This window comes from Bos indicus x Bos taurus, chromosome 27 (assembly GCF_003369695.1).
Source record: "Bos indicus x Bos taurus breed Angus x Brahman F1 hybrid chromosome 27, Bos_hybrid_MaternalHap_v2.0, whole genome shotgun sequence".
NCBI lineage: Eukaryota > Metazoa > Chordata > Mammalia > Artiodactyla > Bovidae > Bos > Bos indicus x Bos taurus.
Genome location: NC_040102.1, coordinates 41082984 through 41104809, shown reverse-complemented (window position 1 = coordinate 41104809; position 21826 = coordinate 41082984). Strand labels below are relative to the sequence as shown.

The 21826-nt window shown below is 45.0% G+C and overlaps 1 protein-coding gene across 8 annotated transcripts in view; it reads right to left on the bottom strand.

Moving 5' to 3' along the window:
* Window positions 1–21826, bottom strand: part of THRB (thyroid hormone receptor beta) — a 437396-nt gene that overhangs the window by 257778 nt on the left and 157792 nt on the right. Inside the window, exon 1 of one of the 8 annotated variants that reach the window (XM_027530216.1) lies at window positions 1054–1072. The exons of the other annotated variants lie outside the window; for them this stretch is intronic. The gene's annotated coding sequence lies outside the window, so the exon portion shown is untranslated. Of the gene's footprint in view, window positions 1–1053; window positions 1073–21826 lie in introns of those variants that run through there. 8 annotated transcript variants of the gene reach the window in all.

Here is a 21826-nt window from a genome sequence, read left to right as displayed (position 1 = left end):
AAATAAGTTTATTTATGAGACTTTAATAAATAGCTCATGTTTCCCACTCAGCAGTCATAAAAACATTGACATACACGGTAAAAAGCCGTGATTGGACCTAAAGTACACATGGGATAATTTCAGACATCCCGTGGAGTGTAGAGCAATGCTGTCACTTACGTGACATGGAAAGAAACAGCCTTAAATCACCAGAGTCTTCTGTAAAGAGGTTGTTTAGCATGTTATTCATTTTTCCTTTTTGTAAAGAATAGCAAAAAAATTTGTGTGTGTGTGCATAGCTGCAGGAAATGACCAGCAAAATTTGTATAATGGTTCCCTCTTACCACTGGCTTCTAGAAAACTCAGCCCTAAATTTTGGTTTTCAAACTTTGTTTTTACTATGGCCACAGTAAGAAACACGCTTTATATCATAACCCAAGATACATATACACACATACATTTGTTAACATACAATTTGGCAAATAATACCCTTACTTTGGGTAATATCCTCTGACATTTTCTATTCTAGCCCTTCATATCCTATTCCATTAAAAATTGTGACCACTCACTTAAATGATTTCATGGACCAAGGCTGCCACTGAATTGGAAAAATATTACAATTATGTAAAGTTTAAAAATAAAATACAATTAGGAAAAAAAAAAAAAGAAAAGAAAAATATTTTCTAGAGTTCCTGGCAAATATAAAAAGTTACTGAATATATAATGGTATACACTTGCATATCAACCAAATCTCCAGCTCATTATTGGTGTCTATCTCTGTTTTCTTTTGCTTTTTGCTTTTTCTTATCCTTCATAACTTATGTTAACTTATTCTAGTATATGGATCTTTTTAAGCTATCATCTTTTCCAGAACAAGCTCCCCGAACTGCTTTCAAAGTCACATGATAATCAGTCAAGACAGAACCAGGACAGGAAGGTCCTCCCAAGGCAGCAGGGCCTGCTCCTCTGGGAACAGGAAGCACACTTCCTGTAGGACAGACACTTTCGGTGGCCACTGCAACACTCTCTGCAGAGAGGGCACGTGGTGACGGGGACCACGTGACGGGAGCTCACCTCTAACTTTCCAGGGAACAATAGACACTCTTGCTTTCCATGAAGTTCTCCTGCATTTCCGACAGCTGGGAGAGAGCGAGCCGGCTCGTTCCAAGAAATACAAAGGCACTTTAGAAAGAGGAACAAAGGGTTCTACAGTTGACAGTGAAGAACCGCATGAGCATCTCTGCATCTCTGTGATAAAGGAGTTCACGCTCTTGAGTTCCCTTTATCTCTCTTTTCAGGGTGTAAAGTCCTTCTCAGGTCATCGAAGTGGTGTGTCTACAGGAGAACGAGCAGCATGTTGGGAGGAGCCAGTCCAGGCATGTGGGAAGAAACTTTATCTTTCTAACCCGGGGAACACATTTTGCCTTAATAAAACTTAAAAAAGAAAAAAATATTCTCTCAGGTCCTATCAAACAAAACTTTCCCTGCACAAGGTTCTTGTATCACTTTTGGGCAAGCTGCCATCTTGGCTTATCCTCCACGCCCCAAAGAAAGAAAAATATGTTTTGGGCCAGAGCACCAAGGTTCAGTTTGGTAGTGCTGTTTTTGTGAGGACAACATTGTGGGCTAAAGAGGGGTGTGAATATGACTGGTCCTTTCCCTTTAGCAAAAAAAAAGGATCCTGAGGAATCTAACAGGGCTGAGACGGCTTAATTCTTTCCTAGGACGTGGGGCCTAGGCTTAGTTTCTGCTTTCACTCCAAGAGACCATGGATGTTCCCAAGGAAATAACCAAACATGCAAACTAAGATTTACATGCACGGGTTCCACAGAAGTATTTGTCTTATTGGCATGAAGTCAGAAGCAGTCCTTAAGTTCCAGGCTGGCAGGAAGACTTTTAAAATTTAGTATTGTGCAATCATTAAAACTAATTCTTAACAACGTGAGAAATAACCACAATAAAACGTTCAATGTAAAAAGCAAGATGAAAACTACAGATAACAAACCATGTTAAAGCATGTATGCATTACATTTGCACAGAAAAAGACTTGGAAAAAACACTCCAAAATATTAAGAGGAGCTACGAACACTGGCTAGTGAAATCAAGAGTGAACATTAAATTTATTTTTTATTCTTATTTCTTAGTTATCATTTATATCTTTTTACTTATTTATCTCTTATTTATTATTATCTCTTTTTTCCCCAATATTTCCATTATACACATGGATTGCTTTTACAACTAGATAAAAGCCATTGTAAAAAATGTAATTGATGTATTTCTTTATAAATTCTAAATGGTTTTTAAACGATTGTAATTTGTTCATTCACTGACTCATAAATATCTGGAAACTTTGTTCCTTTTCTTTTGACTCATGACAACTTCAGGAGTTAAATTTCTAACTTAACACGGAGAACAGAAAGACCGGATGCCTCAGAGAATCTTACGCAAAGACAAAAAAGAGCGAAACAGGTTCTTACCCTCTGAACGTATTTATATGAAGGAAAACCAGCTTAAAAGACCTGGTTTTTCTAATGTATATCTTTTTCATGTGGATTGTGTGGACCAACAATACTGTAGCTTATTAATAATATTAAGGCTTTAGATGACCCATCTGCAAGCCCACCCAGTTAATGTAAATGTCACACACACGCATGAATTCCCTTGGCAGACTTCCCCAGCCTTACAGCAACTGATGTCGTCCAGCTGGCTAAGGCAAAAGCGAGCAACAGAGTAATCTCTGTGTGTGTGTGCTCAGTCGCTCAGTCGTGTCCGACTCTGTGCGACCCCATGGACTGTAGCCCACCAGGCTCCTCTGTCCATGGGATTGTCCAGGCAAGAATACTGGAGTGGGCTGCCATTTCTTCCTCCAGGGGATCTTCCCCACCCAGAGATCAAACCTGGGTCTCCAGCATCTCCTGCATTGACAGGCTGATTCTTTACCATGGTGCCACCTGGGACTCCCAGAGTAATCTCTACACTATTTGAAAAGGAAATGAAGGCAGTTCCAAAACCTGAGGCTGCCGCCCTCGAGCCTGGGTCACGGGACAGTCACTGTGAGTTCAGCCAGCCCACCAGCTCAGGATGGGAGACCATGTTGCACTGGCAGATTCAGAGAGAAAACAACACGTTAATCTGTTTCCTCATTTGTTTCTCTGACTTTGTATATTTGACAAATAATTCCATATGGCCAAAAAGAAAACTTCCATAAAATCTTGTTCCTAGCAAGCCACCTGACCAATTAAGAGATTTTCTCTTTCATTCCTTAATTGAGCTAAAATAAAACTGAATAAAGCAAGTGCATGAAGCAAACTGTAAGTACAGATGCTCTGGCAACAAAGTGACCCCAATCCCTCTCTAAACTCTGCTGAAATTTTAAAGCCAGTTTCTCAGTAACGTGGATGGGGTATCTCCTACAGTTTGGCAGCCGATGCCCTGCTCTTGATTAAAGTTCCTAAATAAAGAGTGTTCAAGAAGTTTCCAGTGCTATCACAGACTGGATAGAAGCTTGTTTACTTTGGAAAAACAAGAGGCATAAAGGGTTACTGGGACCTATCCATTCGGTTTTCTAGTTTGTAGTGGTAAGGTATACTTTCTTTTAATGGTTTTTCCAGTAGTCATGTATGGATGTGAGAACTGGACCAAAGAAGGCTGAGTGCCCAAGAATTCATGCTTTTGAACTGTGGTTTGGAGAAGACTCTTGAGAGTCCGTTGGACAGTAAGGAGACCAAACCAGTCCATCCTAAAGGAAATCTGTCCTGAGTAATCATTGGAAGGGCTGATGCTGAAGCTGAAACTCCAATACTTTGGCCACCTGATGTGAAGAACTGACTCATTTGAAAAGACCCTGATGCTGGGAAAGATTGAAGGTGGGAGGAGAAGGGGACGACAGAGGATGAGATGGTTGGATGGCATCACTGACTTGATGGACATGAATTTGAGTAAACTCTGGGAGTTGGTGATGGACAGGGAGGCCTGGAGTGATGCAGTCCATGGGTCACAAAAAGTTGGACACGACTGAGCAACTGAACAACACCAAACTTTCTGACACCTTGAGGCCTTCTCCAGTCCTCAGGCAGAGACATTCGCTACTGACTTTGGAACAGACACCCTGGGGTGGCTGGTGGAGGCGGAGGTGGGGGTGGGAAGAGAAGGGTGTCTGAACGGAAGAGGAGGGGGAATGTGGTTGTGTTCTGTCCGGGTTTCTGCTCTCAGAGAAGGGGTTTTAGTGTCTGTGAGTAAGCGTGAAGAAATCCACACTTCCAAGCTGTATGGAGACCTCAGTTTGGAACCAAGATTATGACCCCTCCCACCCCCAGCTGTGAAGGCTCTCCTGGGCCCCCATCCCCCACGGCCCCACCCCAGGCAGCTCCCTGCTCTGGGTGCTCCGGCTGGTTCTCGGTGACTCTGGACAGAGGAGACCAGAAAAGGCTCATGATGTAAGGGGGAAGGGTTTCTTCACAGGTACACACGGATACACATAATCATGAGGACTCAAACATAGGAGAGAAATAAAAGCTCTTCCGCAGAGTAGAATGCCAGCTGATACAGAAGGAGCAATGGAGTCAGAAAACCATCAATGGACGTTAAAACTAGTGGCTGAAAATTTGAGGAGGAAAATGGCATTTGTATTGTCTTGGGTGCTTCCTCCCAAGTAACATACTAATTCCAAAGAGGAGAGTAGTATCCTTGCACGGGGAACCTGGCCGACAACACTTCGGCTGAGTGATGGGAACCAGCATCACCACCGGTGCAGCGAACTGGCCTCACGTGTCCCGAGAAGGACACGAGGTTGCTACTGTGGTCTCCCTTCCAAACAGGCACCACCCGAATCCAACATCGAGGAAATGTGAGAGATCCAATTCTGCAGAAGAATTGGTCTGTATCTTTCCAAAACATCAAGAAACACGAAGAAAGCCTGAGGACCTGTTTCGGAGTACAGAGACAGGACCACTAAATGCAACAGGAGATTGTGGAACAAATCTCGACCGAGAAAAACATTGCTACCAGGAAGACTACCGGACAATTGACAGAATCAGAATACGGAATGTTGATTAGATAACAGTATCATATCAACACTGAACTTCCTGGGCTTGATAACCACACTGCGGTGCTGTAAGAGACGGCCCTTGTTCTTAGAAAATACACACCGAAAAAAAAAAAAAAGAAAATACACGCCGAAGCAGCTAAGAACGAGGGCAAAAGAGACAGCAGGGTGGGGAACAGAGATCTGATGATAGGAAACCAGTCTTTTCTCCACCCTGGAACTCCTCCCAGGACTCTCAGAGACTGGGGCCTGCTGCAGGGGGCCGGGGGGTGGTCAACGGGAAGTAAAGCCCAGAACATTCCAGTAAAGGGAGAAAGGGTGTGTCCAACAGGGTCACACCAACACAGAGACACCTAAAACACACACACCCAACACGTACACACACACCCCACATACACACACCACACACACACACAGACACCCACATACATACACACCACACACACACCCCCCCCCACATACACACACACACCACACACACCCCGTCACACATCAGATATACACACACCCTGCATACACACACCACATAAACACACACCCCCACACACACACCATTCTCACACTCCACACACACATCGCTGACAAATCCTGCATACACACCCGAAACACACACACTCACAGCCCACACATACATCAGATGCACACACACCACACACACCCCCATATATACACACACCACACACACCACATACACACACACACCACACACTCACACCCCCTCACACATCAGATACACACACACCCCGCATACACACACCACATAAACACACACCCCACACACACACACCACTCTCACACCCCCACACACATCACATACACACACACCACACACACACTGCATACACACACCCTGAATATACACACCCCACATACACACATCCTATACACATACACACACACACCACACATACACCCCACATACACACCACACACTCACACCCCCCAAACACATTGCTGACATCCTGCATACACACACACCCTCAATACACACACGCACCATGTATACCCTGAATATACACACCCCACATACACACACCTTGCATACATACACTATACACACACATACACACCCACACATATATACACACCACATACTCACACCCCACACACATCGCTGACACACCCTGCATATACAAACACACACCCCAAATACACACACACCATACACACCCTGCACGCACTCACCCTGCACACACACACCACACACGCTGCACACACACACACTATACACACACACACATCACACACACACCGCATACACTCCCACCATGCCCCACGGCACAGGGCCCACACACACGCAAACACAGGCCCCAACGAAGGACAGCCTAGGGCTTTGGGGAGTTTCTATACGCTCAGCCATGTTAATGTCTGCAGGAGTCCGGCTGACCCTGGAAACCCCTGAACGTCAGCGCTGTGCCTGGTATTGCACTGCTGCTTTCTGGGCTGAGGGCAATAGTTCCCGTAAGTTCCTCTCCTCGTCTGTCTGCTTGTTTGTTCTGAGAGCTGGCTTGAAGGCGCAGCTCTGGTGACGGCCGTCCCAGAAGCGTGTGACCTCAGGGGCTTCCCAAGCTGCCTCCCCGCCGGGCTCCCTGTCTGCCTGCTCTCGCCTCTCTCCCCACTGCAGGGGAAGACACCCTGCCTGCCTGGGCAGACTGTGTGGGGCTCTGTTTAGACTAGGTTGTACAGGAATCCTTCTCTAAAGCACGCCCTGTGGAAATACAGACACGTCCCAGAGAAGCAGTCCGAGAAGAGGGTACATGGCAGAGATGACAGGACCTGAAACTTCCTCCAGACACATCACCATAAGCCTTAACGTAGTCAATAATTTAAGTACCAGCGAATCTAGACTCCGGAGGTTTCTTGTTAAAGTGCAGATTCTGGCCCAGTAAGTCTAAGTGGAGCCTGAGGTTCTGCATTTCTCACCAGGACCTGCCAACTCCGCCCACCTGCTTCTCAAAGACCGCGGTCCTGGTCGCCTCTGACGTCAGCACCCGACACCAGGGCAGTGCGGCACGCTTACGTCTGTTTCTAAAGACGAGAAAACTGAAGCTCAGTGTGACCAAATCACTTTGCCAAGGTGACAAGGCAAGCAGATAAAAGGTAAAATTTAAACTCCAGCCTCTCCCACCAGATCACCCTGCTCCAGGGTCCTGTCCCCTATCCTCACCCAGGTTCCCAAGAGAACAGCCGCCCTCATGGGTGCCAGGAGGGGGACTGCTGAGCTGATGGCAGTCTCAGCCACGTGGGCAGCAACTGAGTCCCTGAGCTTTTGGACAGTTAAAATAGTTTCTTCAGTGTTCAGAAGAGGCTATCAGCAAGTTGTTGTTCAGTCCTCAGTCATGTCCGACTCTTTGCAACCCCATGGACTGCAGCACACCAGACTTTCCTGTCCTTCAGTATCTCCCTGAGCTTGCTCAAACTCATATCCATTGAGTTGGTGATGCCATCCAACCATCTCATCCTCTGTTGTCTCCTACTCCTCCTGCCTTCAATCTTTCCCAGATCAGGGTCTGTTCCAATGAGTTGGCTCTTCCCATCAGGTGGCCAAAGTATTGGAGTTTCAGCTTCAGCACCAGTCCTTCTGATGAATACTCAGGGTTGATTTCATTTAGGATTGCCTGGTTTGATCTCCGTGTTGTCCAAGGGACTCTCAAGAGTCTTCTCCAACACCACAATTTGAAAGCATCAATTCTTCAGCACTCAGCCTTTTTTATGACCCAACTCGCACATCCACACATGACTACAGCAAAACCCATAGCTTTGACTAGACGGACCTTTGTTGGAAAGTGACGTCTCTGCTTTTTAATGCTCTGTCTAGGTTTGTCAAAGCTTTTCTTCCAAGGAACAAGCATCTTTTAATTTCATGGCAGCAGTCACCATCTGCAGTGATTTTGGAGGCCAAGAAAATAAAAACTGTCACTGTTTCCTCATTTTCCCCCTATCTGTTTACAATGAAGTGATGGGACCAGATGCCATGATCTTAGTTTTTTGAATGTCGAGTTTTAAGCCAGGTTTTCCACTCTCCTCTTTCACCCTTATAAAAAGGCTCTTTACTTCCTATTACCTTTCTGCATTAGAGTGGTATCATGTACATATCTGAAGTTGTTGATATTTCTCCTGGCAATCTTGATTCCAGTTTGTGAGTCATCCAGCCCAGCATTTCACATGATGTTCTCTGCATAGAAGTTAAATAAGCAGTGTGACAAAAAAGCCTCGACATACTCCTTTCTCAATTTGGAACCAGTCTGTTGTTTCATGTCTGGTTCTAACTGTTGCTTCTTGATCTGCATATAGGTTTCTTAGGAGATGGGTAAGGTGGTCTGGTATTCCCATCTCTTTAAGAATTTTCCACAGTTTATTGTGATCCATATAGTCAAAGGTTTTTAGTCAGTCAATGAAGCAGATGTTTTTCTGGAATTCCTTGCTTTTTCTTGATCCAATGCAATTTGATCTCTGGTTCCTCTGCCTTTTCTAAATCTAGTTTGTATATATGGAAGTTCTCAGTTCACATGTTGCTGAAACCTAACTTGAAGGAATTTGAGCATTACCTTACTAGCATGTGAAATGAACTCAATTGGATGGTAGTTTGAACACAGAAAGTTATAAATACATAATTTTCAGAGAATAATATATAGTTTAAAGCTAAACCTATTGAGTGATCAATTTTCTGATTGTGTTATAGTATTACTGTGCTTTTTTTTTTTTAAAGCGTTAGCTTCGTTATTTGATAATTAGTGTTGTACATATCCTACCTTCTGTGAGCACATTTAAATACAATAAAATTTTGGAGAACTAGAGATTTGGAGTGTCACAGACTGTACCTCCAAGTATCCCTCTCCATCTCTCCATATCCTAAAAAAATCCCTGTTGATTACATTGCATATATTATTGATCTTTTCTGGGTCATGCATCCCTTGGGTCCCTTGGGGAATCTAATATGGGAAATTCTGTGGTTGCTGTTGTTTTGCTTTGTTCCCAGAAGGCACTCTTCTGGAAGGTGCTTTCCAGAAGGTGCACAGTTCTACAGACAGTCCTAGGAGGTTTATGGACCTCTTGAAATCCTCTATGGGCTCCTATGATAAGAATATGTGGTATCCAATCTGTAGGAGGGGGCCTGCTGCTGCTGCTGCTAAGTTGCTTCAGTCGTGTCCAACTCTGTGCAACCCTATAGACGGCAGCCTACCGGCTCCCCTGTCCCTGGGATTCTCCAGGCAAGAACACTGGAGCGGGTTGCCATTTCCTTCTCCAATGCATGAAAGTGAAAAGTGAAAGTGAAGTCGCTCAGTCGTGTCTGATTCTTAGCAACCCCATGGACTACAGCCCACCAGGCTCCTCCGTCCATGGGATTTTCCAGGCAAGAGTGCTGGAGTGGGGTGCCATAGCCTTCTCTGATGCATGAAAGTGAAAAGTGAAAGTGAAGTCGCTCAGTCGTGTCCGATTCTTAGCGATCCCATGGACTACAGCCCACCAGGCTCCTCCGTCCATGGGATTTTCCAGGCAAGAGTACTGGAGTGGGGTGCCATTGCCTTCTCCGGAGGATCCCATAAAATTTGTCCTCCAGAAATGGTAACCATGGGTCCACCCACACTTTCTAGAGGGATGCCTAAAGGAACAGTCCTTTCTTGCTTGCTTTTCAAACACCTGAACTCCTACTACTGCTGAGGTAAGCAAATTCTTAAAAGAAGTTTTTGCAACTCAGCCAACACCTTGGAGTTTCCCTGGTTACTCAGTGGTAAAAACAACACACACATACAAACAAAAACCATCTGCCACTGCAGGAGATGTGGGCTCAATCCCTAGACTGGGAAGATCCCCCAAAGAAGGGTGTGGAAACCCACTCCAGTATTCTTGCCTGGAGAATCCCACGGACAGAAGAGCCTGGTAGCCTACAGTCCGTGGGGGTCACAAGAGTTGGACACAACCAAGCAACTAAACAACAACACCTTGAATCCTTAAGCAATAAATAGCTCTGACCCTTCCACTTTAACAGTCCACAGGGTCACAAAGAGTCGGACATGACTCAAGTGACTTAGCACTCATGCTAATACTTTATCAACCTGATGTGAATTCATGGTCAAAGTCATTAGAAGGGCTGTATCAGCAGGGCTGTGCCAGTGATGACGATGTCAAACAAATATGCAAACAGAAGAAAACAGAATACTCGAGGCATTCTTCAAGAATACCGAGAGTACTTGAAGCCTTCCTGATTCTGAGCTCACCTCAGACTAACACAGCAAAGACGGGCTCTGGTTACCACAATTCCAAAACATTTCTAGTTGGGAGAGGAGGAGGGGAATGCGACGACACGTAATAAATTACCCTTTGGCAATATTCGGCGGTTTATGTTTTCAAATACTTCAGCATTAGGGCTTCCCTAGTGGTGCAGTGGTAAAGAATTCACCTTGCAATGAAGGGGACAGGGGTTCCAACCCTGGTCCTGGAGGAGTCCCACGTGCCATGGGACAGCTATGCCCCAGCACCACAACTGCTGGAGCCCGAGCCCCTGGAGCCCGAGCCCCCTGGAGCCCGAGCCCCTGGAGCCCGAGCCCCCTGGAGCCCGAGCCCCTTGGAGCCCGAGCCCCTGGAGCTCAAGCCCCTACAGCCCGAGCCTCTGGAGCCCGAGCCCCTGGAGCCCGAGCCCCTGGAGCCCGAGCCCCCTGGAGCCCGAGCCCCTGGAGCCCGAGCCCCTGGAGCCCGTGCTCTGCAGCGAGAGAAGCCACCGCAGGGGGAAGCCTGCACCCCGCAACTAGAGAGTCATTTCTGCTAGAGAAAGCCCACGTGCTGCAACGAAGCCACCACTGTCAAAAAGTAAATAAATTAGTTAATTAAATGAATCTTAAAAAAAAATGTCATCACTAGCTACCATTCTCAGTGACCCGTGGTCAATAAGGTAACCAAACATAAGGTTCTTTCTTGGTTTGGGGAACCTGGACTGAAGATTAAAATACAGACAGTGGGCTGGTAGCCTTGAACCAACATTGTGGTCAGTTTTTCTTCTGCTGTTCGGTTCTCTTTTTATCTTAGTATAAAATAATATACAAGAGAATACCAACATTTCAGGTTCGAAATCTCCAGGCTTCCAGGAATATTCAGAGATCATTTCGCTCAAATTCCTCCACTGGGGAGAGGGAGGATCAGCAAGGGGAAGCGACTGTCTCAGTGTTAACACTGCCAGTGCTGGGAGCCACGTCTCTTTTGTTGTGAGAATATTAATAGATATACAATCTATGTGGGGCTAAAATAAATACTATGGGGAGGGAATCCCTAGAGCTGCCTCCGTCGGAAGGGCCTGGATCATCCTCCCAGAAGTGTTTGTACACACACGCATAGATATCTGTTCATCCTTTTTTTTTCATAGAAGAAGGACCATGATAAACCCTCGCTGGCTCACTTTGTTTGGCTCTTGGTTTGAATTCTTTCCTATTGATATATTCAAATGTCCTTCCTTCTTCTAAACGGGCTACGTCGTATTCTCTGGACTGCTTCTGTTTATACTTTATTAAAGCTCTTTGCTAATGAGGTTCTTTCCAATGTTTGCTGTTCTTTCGCACCACAAGCCAAGCTGTGCCGACCAAATATACTTCAACTGTATACATCATTTAATACACTTCTCTCTCTCTTGTTTCCACCACTTTTCTGGAAACTTCCTACACTAGCAACTGCTCTCCATCATTCTTATCTGTCACTTTGCTTTAGTTGCCTCCACAGGATTTATCACCACCTGAAACAGAACGCATTTGCTTGTTCACTTTTTGTTGCTTGTCGCTGCTATTAGAGTAGTAACTCCATGGGATCGGAATCCTTTATACAGTAGTAACTCCATAGGATCGGAAACTTACCTTTATTCGCTGCTGTGTTCTTAAAACAGAGAACAGCGATTGGCTTTTGGTAGGCGCTCAATAAATAAGGAATCAGTGAATGAATGCTTCACACGTTTTTCCTATTGGATTACTGGTCTTCGTCTTACTGATTCATAAAAGCTCTTTATACGGCAATTAAATAAGACTTTGCCGTTTGTCTTACTCACATGGTTTCCAGTGTGGTGTCTATCACTTCACTTTGTTGAGGGAATTCTTTCTGCCATTAAAGAATGGTTTAATTATTATATACTTAAGCATAACATATTTGTCTCTTATAACTTTCATGTTTTGTGTCTTGGTTTGAAAGGCTTTATACACTCCAGAGTTATTTTTAAAAACTTGTCTGGTACTTTCGTGGTTTGTTTTCTCGTTGGAATCTTTGATTCATTTGGAATTTATTTTGGCAAAGGTAGTGGCTATGTAATCAGCTTTGTTATTTCTTCCCAAATAGCCAGTCGATTCAACATGAATTAAAAAACAATTCATCCTTTCTTCATTGCTCCAAATGCCATCTTTATCATATATCAAACTCCCATAAATATTTACATCATATCTCGTCTCTAGTCTGCTCTGTTAACTTGCCTGTCCCTTCCTTGGTTGGTACTAATTTATCTTAATTCGCTTTGCAATATAGTGATTTTCACATCTGGGTGGGGCTGGGTACTCCTTTTTGTCCTTTCTCCGCCCTAGATTTCCTGTCTGTCCTCACGTGCTTAGTTTTTCATAAGAATATCAGAAGCTACAGAGCCAGTCAACCCTCCCTCCAAAAGATTAGCTCATTATTTTATTGCAACCAGATTATTTTACAGATTAATTTAGAAAGAAATGACATCAATACAAGAAGTGGCTCTATTGACTCTTGGATGTTTCCTATGCTCTCCCAAGCTCCTGATACACCCGAATGAAACTCAGTTCTCTTCAATGAAAGGATGATGGCTTCATTTGCGTGCATATGACGTTGGCAGAGACGACCGGAAGGCGGAGCTCAGCTGGAATTATCCCACAGACACCCTCCGTGTGGCTTCTCTAGCGTTTGGTAGCTGCAGGGTCGTCCAGCTTCTTAGATGGTGGCTGGACTCAAGAGCAAGCGCTCAGAGAACACAGGGGCAGCTGTGTGGCCTCAGGAGTCCCCTTCCCCCATCTGCTACTGGTGAAAGTGCTCACGTGCCACCAAATTCAAAGACCTCCACCTCTTGCTAGGAGAGGGTCAGCGAATCTGTGGTCATGTTTTAAAACTATTGCAGCATCTATTAGTAGAAAACTGGACAGTTTCCTTCTTAATTACTTCTGACTTTTCTACCATTTTTCTTCCATGTCTCCCATTTCTTACTCTGGAAACACTGACATGGTTCAGAACTGGAAAGTAACTGCTTTTTGAAGTGAAGTTTTCTGTTGAGTTGCATTACTAACCCATGCCTAAGGGGGAAGCCATGTCCCCAATGTGACTCTGGCTTTCTCTATCAGCGCCTTCTGCTCCCTCCCCCGATACCCACATGACAGCTGCTGGGATCTCCCTACCAGAGGTGTGCAGGGGCAGAGAGAGTCAACTCAAACTCATCAATTTTTAGCAATTTGTTATTTGGCATCAATTTTGTATATGTTGGAAAGGGAACTAAAATGAAAAGTAAATGTTTTGAGAATTCATTGTGAAATGCAACCACTCATTCCAAAGACCCTCCCCACTCCCAGGGCTGGCTGCTCTTTCTATTGATCCATGGCCTTCTTTTAAAGACCTTAAAGATGTGCCCTGTTAATTCACTGGGTACCCTACTAGATCATCCTCTTTTCTTCTATATTCCAGGGATAGCAGCAATATTTACTGAATACTCACTGCAAAAGTACTTTATATATGTTTATCATTGCATTTATTTTAAAAATGTATTGGGGAATAGTTAATTCACAATGTTATGTTAATTTCAGGTGTACAGCACGGTAAATAAGGTTATATATACAAAGTTTTAGTCGCTCAGTCATGTCTGACTCTTTGAGGACCCATGGACTGTAGCCCACCAGGCTCCTCTGTCCATGGAATTCTCCAGGCAAGAATACTGGAGTGGGTTGCCATTCCCTTCTCCAGGGGATCTTCCCAACCCAGGAATCCAACCCAGGTCTCCTGCATTGCAGGCAGATTCTTTGCCATCTCAGATATACATACATATACATATATATATGTATATATACACATATACAATCTTTTTCAGATTCTTTTCCCATAAGGGTTATCACGGAACACTGAGTAGAGTTCCCTGTGCTCCATAGCAACTCCTTATTAGTTATCTATTTTATATACAGTAGTGTGTGCATATTACTGCATTTAACCCTAACTTCAAGGGTGGGAACTGCCCAGTCCATTTTAGAGCTGAGAGCACTGCTGCTCAGAATGATGAACTGAATTGTCTGAGTGTCTCAGAGCTCAAATGTAGTGAGCTATTCCCACATCCTTGCGATACAAAACGCAGCCTTCTTACCAAGAGCATTGGCATCACCTGGGAACTTGTTAGAAATGCAGAACCTGGGTCCCAACCCAGACCTACTGCATCAAAGCTGCATTGTAACAAGGCCCCCAGGTGAGGTGGACTCACCTTAAAGTTGGAGGAGCACCGCTCTGTGTCCCCAAGATCTTCTGGCTGGAGTTCCATGCAGAGCTGCTAAAATACACTAATGCCCGAGTTCCCTGCCTGTTTCTCAATGCCTGTTTAATTGGACTAGGGTGTGACCTAAGCATTAGGATTTTTCAAAGCTTCCTGGGTGGTTGTAACATGCAGTTAAGTTAGAACCATGGCTAACACAGCTCACTTGGTACTAAGTATATCCTGTATCTTGCCAGTTTGCTTTTTAGCATTTTTATACATGGTCTATGTCCCCAACACAAATATATTTTATATAACAGCTGTCTTTCCAGGGTAGTTTCTTGCAGAAAATAAGCACTCAGTAAACACTGGCTGCTATTGCTCTTGGTGAAAACCGTGCCTTGATTGGTCTGCTGTGGGGCCGGGGCACCACTGTTTTTGGCAAGGTGCCTCACGTGACTCTATTGTGTCGTCAAGGTTGAACACGACTGGGTTGGCTCCTGAAGCTCCAGCTGACGGTTGCTCTGGAGAAACGGGCGGAGGGGTGCCAAATGCTCTGATTTCTGAAGAAGAGCCTCAAAACCCAGAGTTTAGAACAAATGTTGTCAACACATTTAGGTTTTTGAAAAAACTGCATGCAAGTAAAATAAAACGCATCTGTCTGTCTGTACGTGTGCATCTGGTTAGGGATACAGGAAAGTCAGAAGGTTTAAAGTCATTCCCTGGGGGGTCCATGACCCCCTCAGAATCTGATGGTTATAAACGCCACCACTCCCGCCTTGGAAAACGCACGTCATAATCATCGCACTTCACCAGCCTCGCTTAAGAGTCATTATAGCGTTCCTGTCAACGGTGTAAGACGCAGCCCAAACCAGAGACTGTCAAACCTCGGAGAATCAGTACCTAATTTTGTGCCTAATTTTGTGTTCTGCGCAATGTCTGGATGTGCCAACAGAACCAGGGGATGCGTGACAACAGGGAGGGGGCAGGCGGCGCTCTGCAGTTCAGTAGAGAAAGTCGGTATCAACAGGCGCTCTCGTCACGATCTCCGCCCGCTGCCTGAGCACCGCTTAGTGACAAAGCAAAACCAAGGAAAAGAGACCAAGACGAAAACCAGGACAGGAAATAAAGACATGCAAAAGAAAGATCACGATCAGAGGGAAAGTGTTCTGCCTGGTTTCTGCATCACCAGTGCCTCCCTCTGTCTGGGTTTGTTTGCCTGGATAATGAACCGCAGGGCTTCTATTGGAGCTGCAGGGAGGTGGGGGGCACAGATGAAGTACCGGGGGCTTGGACCACACTGCCCATGATGTTCTCAGGGAAACACTTCCAGGTGTTGAAGGCACCAGCACCTTCTGCGGATTTAACTGGGGCGCGAGATGACAGGGGCCCCAACTCTAACACTAATAACCCACATCCTGGTGTTTGTCTCATGGTAGCTAAGGATGCAGAGGCAAGCCCAGCATTGACATCAGTAACGATAACGATGCCACCATTGATAATCAGCGTGTGTGTGCAACCCCATGGAATGTGGCCCACCAGGCTCCTGTGTTTGTGGGATTTCTCCAGGCAAGAATACTGGGGTGGAACAGACTTTTGGACTCTGTGGGAGAAGGTGAGGGCAGGGTGATTTGAGAGCATAGCATTGAAACATGTATATTATCATACGTGAAACAGATCGCCAGTCCAGGTTCGATGCATGAGACAGGGTGCTCAGGGCTGGTGCACTGGGATGACCCTGAGGGATGGGATGGGGAAGGAGGTGGGAGGAGGGGTCAGGATGGGGAACACATGTACACCTCCCTCTCCACCCATTCTTTCTCTGACCTCACCTCCTCCCCTTCCCCGTCCAATGCCAACTCCTCTAACGTCAAGGAACTCTGGCTATCCCTCAAACATGAAGTCTCTGCACTGTGTGCCCCGAGTTAGGATGCTCTTCTCCAGAAGTCACAAGCGTCCTTCCTGACGTCACAAGCATCCTTCCTGACGTCATCTTACTGAGTTCTTCTCAGACCACTCTTTAAGACTGCATCTCCGTACTCCCCTCATCACATCCTGACATCCTGTACTCTACTGATTTTTTTTTGTCTGTCATCCACTATGCAGTAAGGTTCATAAAAGCAGAGGTTTCCTTCTGTTGTGTTCACTGCTGTATTCCCAGTGCCTAGAAGAATGCTCGGAGAAGGCAATGGCATCCCACTCCAGTACTTTTGCCTAGAAAATCCCATGGACAGAGGAGCCTGGTAGGCTGCAGTCCATGGGGTCGCTAGAGTCCGACATGACTGAGCGACTTCACTTTGACTTTTCACTTTCATGCATTGGAGAAGGAAATGGCAACCCGCTCCAGTGTTCTTGCCTGGAGAATCCCAGGGATCGGGGAGCCTGGTGGGCTGCCGTCTATGGGGTCGCACTGAGTCGGACACGACTGAAGCGACTTAGCAGCAGCAGCAGCAGCAGCAGAAGAATGCTAAGCACATAACTGATGCTCAGTAAATGCCTTTAGAATGAATAAGTGAATGAATTCAATCCCCACAACAGTCCTAAAAGATAGGCTCTCTCATAATCCTGCTTTTACCAATGTATGAAGTTTAAAGAGGCTGCAGTGACCCAAGATCACAAAGAGAAATTCCTAGAGAGGAGATGTGAACCTTGGACCATCTGACACCAAAGTTCGAAACACTTCCTGACCTACTCTGTTGTTATTTTAACCATTCTGGGCCTTTCTTGGGAAATAATAAATACAATAATTATAATCTAGAAGTGGAGCTGTATTTGATGTAGTTGGAACTAGGGCAATTACTGGAAGCCAGTGAGAAAAGGAAAAACTATTTTTGCTCCCTCTGATTAGGGTAATTCTTAATTTTTAGAGCAGTTGCTACCATTTCCTGAGTGATCATGTGTTGAGAAATTGGACCTTCTGAAGTATTACAGTGATGGGAAATAAATCAAGGTTTAGCAAGTCCTATTTCCTTGGGGTAAGTAAGCCAAGGGCCACTTTGAACCTTAAATTGCTCAAGAATTTCATCTCCTACGAGCCAGTGGCAGGAATTTGAACCCAAAGACATTGTAGAAAATGACCACATGTAATGCAAACATGGCGGTGGGAGTCTTAAAGGATTCTGTAGAAAGTCCATTAACTTGGCCTTGAAGACCATTCCAGCACTCCCCGATCTAAGAATAAATTGGATAGAACTCAACTCATGCCAAACACAGGATGCCCGAGGCGGCTGAATGTGCCCAAAGCCTTGGGGGAGCTTGGTAAATTATTAAGCCATCTACTTGAGACAGCTTTCAGTGGGTCAAAGTGCTTAGTCTGTAAGGCATTCTTTTATACAGTGCTTGGCCAAACCAAAAAGCGAAGTTCAAAGAAAGGAGGACTGAGACATTTTCTCTGGGGAAAAAAAAAAAGCTTTCAAAGACCTTTCAAAAATTGTCTGAGAAAAGATACACAGCAGAAAACATCTTTTGGAAAATACATAATGAATTAGATAAGATGTGTCTTAAGTTTCTAATATAATTTAAAGACAAGAAATACATTGGTGGCTTGACAGTTTAAGCTCACTATTAATCCACGTGTCTGGCGTACATTGTCATGTGTGTGCACGGTCCCGTGCGTGCATTCTCTGTACGTGGTTGTGCTTTTGTGTACTTTACAGTAGAGTATGAATGACTGAGAGACTTCCCTTTCACTTTTCACTTTCATGCATTGGAGAAGGAAATGGCAACCCACTCCAGTGTTCTTGCCTGGAGAACCCCGGGGACGGGGGAGCCTACTGGGCTGCCATCTATGGGGTCGCACAGAGTCGGACACGACTGAGCGACTCAGCAGCAGCAGCAGCAGCATGCATGCATGCATGCTGCATTGCTCAGTCATGTCCAACTCTCTGCAACACCACGGGCTGCAGCCCGCCAGGCTCCCCTGTCCATGGGATTCTCCAGGCAAGAACACTGGAGCCAGGTGCCATGCCCTCCTCATAGTACTGTATAGAGAACAGTAATACAGTATCTTTCAAGCTGGATCCGCAAGAGGATGACTTCACTGAACTCCTTGCTGCATGACACGAGGAGCTTACTAATGAAGACCTGATGGAACCGGAGGCCCAGAGAAAGGGCAAAGAGAGTCAGGAGGAAGAAATAACTGAAGAACCAAAGAAAAAGAAACCAGGGAGACAGAACTTACAGGGACGGTGGCATAGGAACATGCATAAAACGCAGACACGAATCAAAGACCAGCTACAGTGAAGAGTTCCGACGAGCATCCTCAGTCACCCGATCGTCATGGAGCGATGACCTCATTAAGCCGAACCAAGCAATAACGTAGGGCTTCAGGACAGAGGGAAATCACCTTTTCTAAATGCCCGCTATGTGTCGGGCATTTCATATTTTAATAATAATAATAGCTAATATTCAGTGAGAGCCTTCAAGACTCAACTTCCCACAAATTATTTCCACTGCTTACAATGAGCAATCCTCGGAAGCAGAAGTTAGTGGCATTTTACAGACGTAAAAACTGAGATTTGAAAAGGTCCAATAACTCGTTCCACATTTCCTAGTTATAAGCAAATCAGAATCCAATACAGCCTCAAATCCTTCTGCTTTGCCACTTGTCTGAAACAAGACAAATTATGTGATTTACACTGCTTCCCAGAGAAAGGGCTACTGAGACTGTTCACAAGAAAATCTACAAAGATAAAAAGAAGCAAATAAGAGAGGTCTACCATTGCAGCTTATACCTTTGATGACAAACAACTGGAAAAAGTAGGCCTTGGGAAAATCTGATGGGCATAACTTAAATGCTGAAGAAACTTCTGGTGTTGCTTCAGAGAAATAACAAATACGCAAATTACATCACTTTGCAGTGAGATAAGAACGTATAGACGTGTGTACATCTATGTCCGTATTTTCCATACCAGAAAGGGCATGTTTTTCTGATTTTACGCATCCTAGTATCTTATTTAGACATGCATAGCATATGCCAGAAGTGAAGGATTCCTCATGTCTAGTATATTAGAGGTGAATGGCTCCATTCAGAAACATATTTCCAAGCTCTGTGTTTACAAGAAAAATCATTTACCTGCCACCTGATTAGCCTGACCAATTTTGTTCATCTAGGAGCATTATTTCCTGCCTTTTCCACCAACAGTTACTGGAGAAAGGGCAGCATTCCAGCAAAGAGCCATGGCGTCAAGGTCAGGCCCGTGAACCCAAGGCGCTCGGGGGGCGCAGGAACAGGCTGGGGTGCAGGGGGGTTCTCCTCGGCCATGCTGGAAACAGCCTGCAGAGAGGAAGCCTCGAGTGCCACAGTCGCCAGCCAACTTTGTGTCGCTGGACTCGACAAAAACACACATACCAAAGCTCCTCCACAGACTGTCATTGCTGCTGTCCAGTTGCCCAGTCATGTCCGATTCTTCACGACCCCGTGGCCTGCAGCACACCAGGCCTCCCTGTCCCTGCCCACCTCCCGGAGTTTGTTGAAGTTCATGTCCGTTGAATTGGGGGTGCCATCCAGTCATCTCATTCTCTGCCGCCCTCTTCTCCTTCTGCCTTCAATTCTTCCACAGGCTAGAAGTGCTTAAACTACTGTATTTTATTATTATTTTTAATTAATTTGTTTTTAATTGGGGGAGAATTGCTTTGCAACCTTGTGTTGCATGCGTCAGCATGCATCAGCCATAGGTCCACGCAGGCCCCCGCCCTCTTGGACCCCCCTCACCCCCCACCCCTCCAGGCTGCCCCAGGGCACCAGGCTGAGCTCCCTGGGCCACACAGCAACTCCCCACTAGCCACCCGTTTCACATACGGGGATGTATGTATTTCAGCACTACCCTCTCAATTCGTCCCACCCTTCCTGCCCCTACTGTGTCCATAAGTCTGTCCTCTGTCTGAGTCTCACAGCACCCCCCCAAAAAAAAACACAAAAAACAGAAGCAGTATTGTAACAAATTCAAAAAAGAATTAAAAATAAAATAAAATAAACCTATCTGCAGGGCAGGAATATTTCATTATCATTTTTAAAAATTCTTTATTGAACATTAAAATATCAAAATAATTTTTATGTGGCTTCTGGAAGTTCATGAGATAAACAGATTCATCTTGAGTATATTTTTCTCCTCACTAATAATCTCGATGTATTGGCAAAGCATTATAAAGAAACTTATAGTACTTTTATCACATTGGGTAAACCTAGAAAGAAGAGAAGAACACAAGAACTTCTAATGAAGGTATTTTGACCTCAACACGTTTATTAACTAAAAGTGTATATAATGTAGTTGGAAGGGTAGAATTATTTAACTGGCTACTTCCAATATTAATCCACTGGGCTAGGCAGACATCTGCATGTTAAACCTATTATTACCTTTTCCAAACTGAAAATCCAAATGTGACTGACAAGTATGGGAATACTTAAATAAAATGGGAGGAGACATTTGAAATTACAACTGTTCTTGGGCTTAGAGAGTGTCATATAGAGTAAAGCAAATCAGAAAGAGAAAAACATCATATATTAGAAAACCACATTCATAGGAACACATGTGCCCCAATGTTCATCGCAGCACTATTTACAATAGTTAGGACATGGAATTGGAGAAGGAAACGGTAACCCACTCCAGTGTTCTTGCCTGGAAAATCCCAGGGACAGAGGAGCCTGGCGGCTGCAGTCCATGGGGTCACACAGAGTTGGACATGGAGGAAGTGACTAAGCAGCAGGACCCCGGAGCCACCTAGATGCCCATCACTAGACGACTGGACAAAGAAGATGTGGAGCATATATACAATGGAATATCACTCAGATATAAAAAGGAATACATGCGAGTCAGTGCTAAGGAGGTGGGTAAGCCTAGAGCTTATTATACAGAGTGAAGTAAGAGAAAGAGAAAACCAAATATCATATATTAACACATATATATGGAATCTAGAAAGATGGTACTGATGTTCCTATTTGCAGGGCAGCAAAGGAGATGCAGACAGAGAGAGCAGACTTGTGGACACAGTCAGGGAAGGAGAGGGCGGGATGAATTCAGAGAGTAGCACTGAGACGCATACATCGCCATATGTATCGGAGACAGCCAGTGGGAACTTGCTGTGTGACACAGGGAGCCCAAATCAGGTGCTCCGTGGCAACCCAGAGGGGTGGGAAGGCATGGGAAGTGGGAGGGAGGATCAAGAGGGCAGGGATGTGTGTATACCTGTGGCTGATTCATGCTGATGTACAGCAGAAAGCAGTACAATATTGTAATTACCCTCCAATTAAAAATAAAATAAAATTTAAAAAACCCAAATACTGTATATTAACATATACAGTATGTGGAATCTAGGGGGCTTCCCTGCCGGCTCAGACAGTAAGGAGTCCACCTGCCAATGCAGGAGGAATATAT